Source organism: Rhineura floridana, chromosome 15 (genome assembly GCF_030035675.1).
Source record: "Rhineura floridana isolate rRhiFlo1 chromosome 15, rRhiFlo1.hap2, whole genome shotgun sequence".
In the NCBI taxonomy this organism is placed as follows: Eukaryota; Metazoa; Chordata; class Lepidosauria; order Squamata; family Rhineuridae; genus Rhineura; species Rhineura floridana.
In genome coordinates, this window is record NC_084494.1 from 8,308,271 (window position 1) to 8,314,270 (window position 6,000).

The window sequence follows — 6,000 nt, forward strand, 5'->3', positions numbered from 1 at the left end:
TTAGAGGCAAAAAGTCTTCCTTCAGAAAATGGAAGTCTTGTTCGAATGAAGAAAATAAAAAGGAACACAAACTCTGGCAAAAGAAATGCAAGAGGACAATAAGGGATGCTAAAAAAGAATTTGAGGAGCACATTGCTAAGAACATAAAAACCAACAACAAAAAATTCTATAAATACATTCAAAGCAGGAGACCATCTAGGAAGGCGATTGGCCCTTTGGATGATAAAGGAGTCAAAGGTGTACTAAAGAATGTTCAGGAAATTGCAGAGAAGCTAAATGAATTTTTTGCATCTGTCTTCACAGTGGAAGATATAGGGCAGATCCCTGAACCTGAACTAACATTTGCAGGAAGGGATTCTGAGGAACTGAGACAAATAGTGGTAACGAGAGAGGAAGTTCTAGGCTTAATAGACAATATAAAAACTGACAAATCACCGGGCCCAGATGGCATCCACCCGAGAGTTGTCAAAGAACTCAAATGTGAAATTGCTGATCTGCTAACTAAAATATGTAACTTGTCCCTCAGGTTCTCCTCCGTGCCTGAGGACTCGAAAGTGGCAAATGTAACACCAATCTTCAAAAAGGGATCCAGGGGGTATCCCAGAAATTACAGGCCAGTTAGCTTAACTTCTGTCCCTGGAAAACTGGTAGAAAGTATTATTAAAGCTAGATTAACTAAGCACATAGAAGAACAAGCCTTGCTGAAGCAGAGCCAGCATGGCTTCTGCAAGGGAAAGTCCTGTCTCAGTAACCTATTAGAATTCTTTGAGAGTGTCAACAAGCATATAGATAGAGGTGATCCAGTGGACATAGTGTACTTAGACTTTCAAAAAGCTCTTGACGAGGTACCTCACCAAAGACTTCTGAGGAAGCTTAGCAGTCATGGAATAAGAGGAGAGGTCCTCCTGTGGATAAGGAATTGGTTAAGAAGCAGAAAGCAGAGAGTAGTAGGAATAAACGGACAGTTCTCCCAATGGAGGGCTGTAGAAAGTGGAGTCCCTCAAGGATCGGTATTGGGACCTGTACTTTTCAACTTGTTCATTAATGACCTAGAATTAGGAGTGAGCAGTGAAGTGGCCAAGTTTGCTGAGGACACTAAATTATTCAGGGTTGTTAAAACAAAAAGGGATTGCGAAGAGCTCTAAAAAGACCTCTCCAAACTGAGTGAATGGGCGGAAAAATGGCAAATGCAATTCAATATAAACAAGTGTAAGATTATGCATATTGGAGCAAAAAATCTTAATTTCACATATATGCTCATGGGGTCTGAACTGGCAGTGACCGACCAGGAGAGAGACCTCGGGGTTGTAGTGGACAGCACGATGAAAAGGTCGACCCAGTGTGTGGCAGCTGTGAAAAAGGCAAATTCCATGCTAGGGTTAATTAGGAAAGGTATTGAAAATAAAACAGCTGATATCAAAATGCCGTTGTATAAATCTATGGTGCGGCTGCATTTGGAATACTGTGTACAGTTCTGGTTGCCTCATCTCAAAAAGGATATTCTAGAGTTGGAAAAGGTTCAGAGGAAGGCAACCAGAATGATCAAGGGGATGGAGCGACTCCCTTATGAGGAAAGGTTGCAGCATTTGGGGCTTTTTAGTTTAGAGAAAAGGCGGGTCAGAGGAGACATGATAGAAGTGTATAAAATTATGCATGGCATTGAGAAAGTGGATAGAGAAAAGTTTTTCTCCCTCTCTCCTAATACTAGAACTCGTGGCCATTCAAAGAAGCTGAATGTTGGAAGATTCAGGACAGACAAAAGGAAGTACTTCTTTACTCAGCACATAGTTAAACATTGGAATTTACTCCCAGAAGATGCAGTAATGGCCACCAGCTCGGATGGCTTTAAAAGAAGATTAGACAAATTCATGGAGGACAGGGCTATCAATGGCTACTAGCCATGATGGCTGTGCTCTGCCACCCTAGTCAGAGGCGGTATGTTTCTGAAAACCAGTTGCCAGAAGCCTCAGGAGGGGAGAGTGTTCTTGCACTCGGGTCCTGCTTGCGGGCTTCCCCAGGCACCTGGTTGGCCACTGTAAGAACAGGATGCTGGACTAGATGGGCCACTGGCCTGATCCAGCAGGCTCTTCTTATGTTCTTATGAAAGGGTGAGGTTGATGTGCCCTCCTGGGGTATCCCAAAGGAGCCAGGGTGCCCTCCAGTGCTTGAATCATCTCAAATTGCAAACTTGTTTCTGTCCTGCTGGGAGTCAATGCTCACTCCAAACTGTTCATTTGTTGCTATGATGAAAGCAGATGAGAACTTCAGTCACAATCAAGCAGGAGTGGACCTTGGGAATAACAGGAGCCGCCCAAGGGTGCGTCTGCCAGCACTGAAGTCCAGGCAGCCAAAGAGCAACATCGGAACCTGCAGCCTCCTTCACAATTGAGTTGGGCCAGCTCAGAACCCCATCGTCACAGCAACCATGTAAATGCACAGGCCCTGGAATCCAGAGCAGCAACTGACACTTTTAAAATCAATATGCTGAAGGGAACTCCCTCATGGCCCAGAGGTGGCCATTGGGCACCAGCAGGAAAGGTTGCCAACTGTTTTGCTGGACCTGCTTCAGTGCCTCTAACAGCAGATTGATAGCTTGCAACTGAACTACTGAAAGAGCTACCGTTGCTTCATCCCTGGTGATAGAGATGAACATCACCTGTTTGATTTCTGTCTGTCAAGCTCTTCTTAAAGGCAAAGGAGCCAGAACAGTAAAAACGTTGGTAATTCTACAAGCAGAGATGTTAAGTGGCAGAGCACTTACCTTGCATGCAGAAGGTCCCGAGTTCAGTCCTCGCCATCGCCAGGTAGGGCTGGGAATGCCCCCCTCTGCAATCCTGGAAAACTGCTGCCAGTCAGTGTAGATAATACTGAGCTAGGTGGACCAGTGGTCTGACTGGGAATAAAGCAGCTTCTCATTTTCCTATGTACCTGTTTTCTAGAAATTAGCAAATGAACCAGCCCCGCAGTGCATGAGCTTGTAGGTGGAGGGATTTTTTCCGGGGGCGGGCAGGATTATCTCCCATTGCTACTACTGTGGATGGGTAAGCAGCCATGGGAAAAGGCCTAAAAGCATCAGAATAGTTTTAGCTGGAGAGTCAGTGTAGCATTGTGGTCATAGTGTCATGCTAGGATTAGGGAGACTTGGGTTCAAGTTCCCATTCAGAAGCTTACCAAATAACCCTGGTTCTCTTTTTCTCTGTCTTCCTCTCTCTCCCTTCTCTAAACTACTTCACAGGATTGTTGTGTGGATAAAATGGGGGGTGGGTGGAGAGCCACACATGCTGCCTTGAGCTCCTTGGAGGAAAGTTGGGAAGTAAATAAAGTAAGATAAAGAAATAAACAAAAGCATATTTAGCACAGCTTTCTGGTTCCAGCAGCATCTCGCCAGATGCTACTGGAAAATCACATGCTGGGAGAAAAAGGAACATCCACCCCCTGCTTGTCCCCAGCCCCTGATAGCCAAAGCATTCTGCTTCTGAAAGTGCAGTTTCATTGAGCGATCATGGAAAATAGCTGCGCTAGACGGATCCTCTGTGGATTTCTCTTATCACTTTCCCCCAGCTTGCTAGATGAGCATGTTGTGTTTCTGCAAGGTGCTCTGCTGTAGTGATGGTACTAAAGTACTTTATCCTGTGGTTCAGAAATGAAATGTGGTGGCTCATGACACTCTTCTGAACTTGGGGTAGAAATTGGATGCTGTTGTCATTTAAAAGCGAATCTATCGCATCCACACTTTCCAAAACTATCTGCAAACTGAAACACAGCCATCTTTCGAAATTCACACATATCTAAATTTTGCGATGCAGTTCTCTGACCAATATGTATGAAAATGCATATACTAAGGGACAGGTGTGCCTAACAATGAATATATTACTGAAAATAACATAGAAAAATGCATTATACTGGGGCTTGCAAAAATTGCTTGCAAAAATATGAGCATTAGTCAAAACAGCATCCAAAAAATGTGTTTATTAATAAAATGCTGACAAAACGCCATGAACTAAATTTGAAAAATAAATGAAATGGACTGCCTTCAACTCGATCCCGATTTATGGCGACCCTAGGAATAGGGTTTTCATGGTAAGCGGTATTCAGAGGGGGTTTACTATTGCCTCCCTCTGAGGCTGAGAGGCAGTGACTGGCTCAGGGTCACCTGGTGAGCTTCATAGCTGGCTGGGGATTCGAACCCTGGTCTCAGTACTGTTTCTGCTTCAGTTAGCTTTTTTTTCTTTTTAAATACCTTATAAGAATTCATCAACATGATAGCGCACATTATTTTATTTATTTAATTTGTGTCCTGCCCTTCCTCCCAGCAGGCTTGCACTTGTTCTAGTATACACAGTTTTGTATGCAATTTTGTCTCACTTTTCCCAAGCAGTTATCCCTAATGTAATGCATTTTTTCACTAACATATGCATTTTTATGTACTCTTTCACCTAATATATGCATTTTTGTACATGTGATTTGGCTGGAGAACAGCTCTGCATAACCAGAAGTGTGAATTTCAAAGAATAACTGCATTTTGCTCCACGTATTGCAGATTAGGTAGCTGGAGGTTGATAGGAGTTGTAGCCGAATGTGTGTATGTTGGGAGGAAGGGCAGGATGTAAATTTGCCGCTACCAAAACAGAGAAATGGGAAGGGACAGAAGGCAGGGTCAGTATTTGGGGGTTCACACAGGGCTGGAAATGCACTTTTAAAATTCAGTCTGAGAAAACAGACACTGGTTATTTTTTAATAGGTCTCAGAAAATGCTAAGCTATTTTTCTGAATTTTCAGGACAATAGCTTAATGACCTGAACATAATTCAAAATCCACCCCAGGAAAAAGATGTGCCCACGCCTGCTTTTTCCTCTCTGGAGCATGGAGGCATTCCACTCATAGGACAAGAACACAGCAGCAGCAGCGGCTGATAGCTCCACCTCAGTGGGGCAGTGGAATCCGCTCCAGGTTTTAGTCTGAACTTTCAAGGAGCTGTCCAAGGCACCAGCCGCCACTGGAAGAGAGGAAACTGAGTCAGACCACTGGTCTGTCTTGCTCAGTACTGTCTAGGTATTCTACATATTCTGATTAGCAAGCTAGCTAAATGTGGGCTGGATGAAACAACTATCAGATGGATCCACAGTTGGCTCCAGAATCGTACTCAAAGAGCGCTTATCAATGGTTCCTTCACAAAATGGGCGGAAGTAACAAGTGGAGTACCACAGGGCTCGGTCCTATGCCCAGTGCTCTTCAACATTTTTATTAACAACTTGGATGAGGACGTACAGAGCATGCTTATCAAATTTGCAGATGATACAAAGTTGGGGGGCATAGCTAATACCGTGGAAGACAGAAACAAAATTCAAAGGGACCTTGATAGGCTGGAGCATTGGGCTGAAAACAACAGAATGAAATTCAACAGGGATAAATGCAAAGTTCTACACTTTGGAAAAAGAAACCAAATGCATAGTTATAAGGTGGGGAATATTTGGCTCAGCAATACGACATGTGAGAAGGAACTTGGAATTGTCGTTGATCACAAGCTGAATATGAGCCAACAGTGTGATGTGGCTGCAAAAAAAGGCAAATGCTATATTAGGCTGCATTAACAGAAGTATAGTTTCCAAATCGCGTGAAGTACTAGTTCCCCTTTATTCAGCACTGGTTAGGCTCCATCTTGAATACTGCATCCAGTTCTGGTCTCTGCACTTCAAGAAGGATGCAGACAAACTGGAACGGGTTTAGAGGAGGGCAACAAAGTTGATCAGGGGACTGGAAACAAAGCCCTAGGAGGAGAGACTGAAATAAGTGGGGATGTTTAGCCTGGAGAAGAGAAGACTGAGGGGAGATATGATAGCACTCTTCGAGTACATGAAAGGTTGTCACATAGAGGAGGGCTGGGATCTCTTCTCGATCATCCCAGAGTGCAGGACATGGAATAATGGGCTCAAGTTGCAGGAAGCCAGATTTCGACTGGACATCAGGAAAAACTTCCTAACTGTTAGAGCCATACGACAA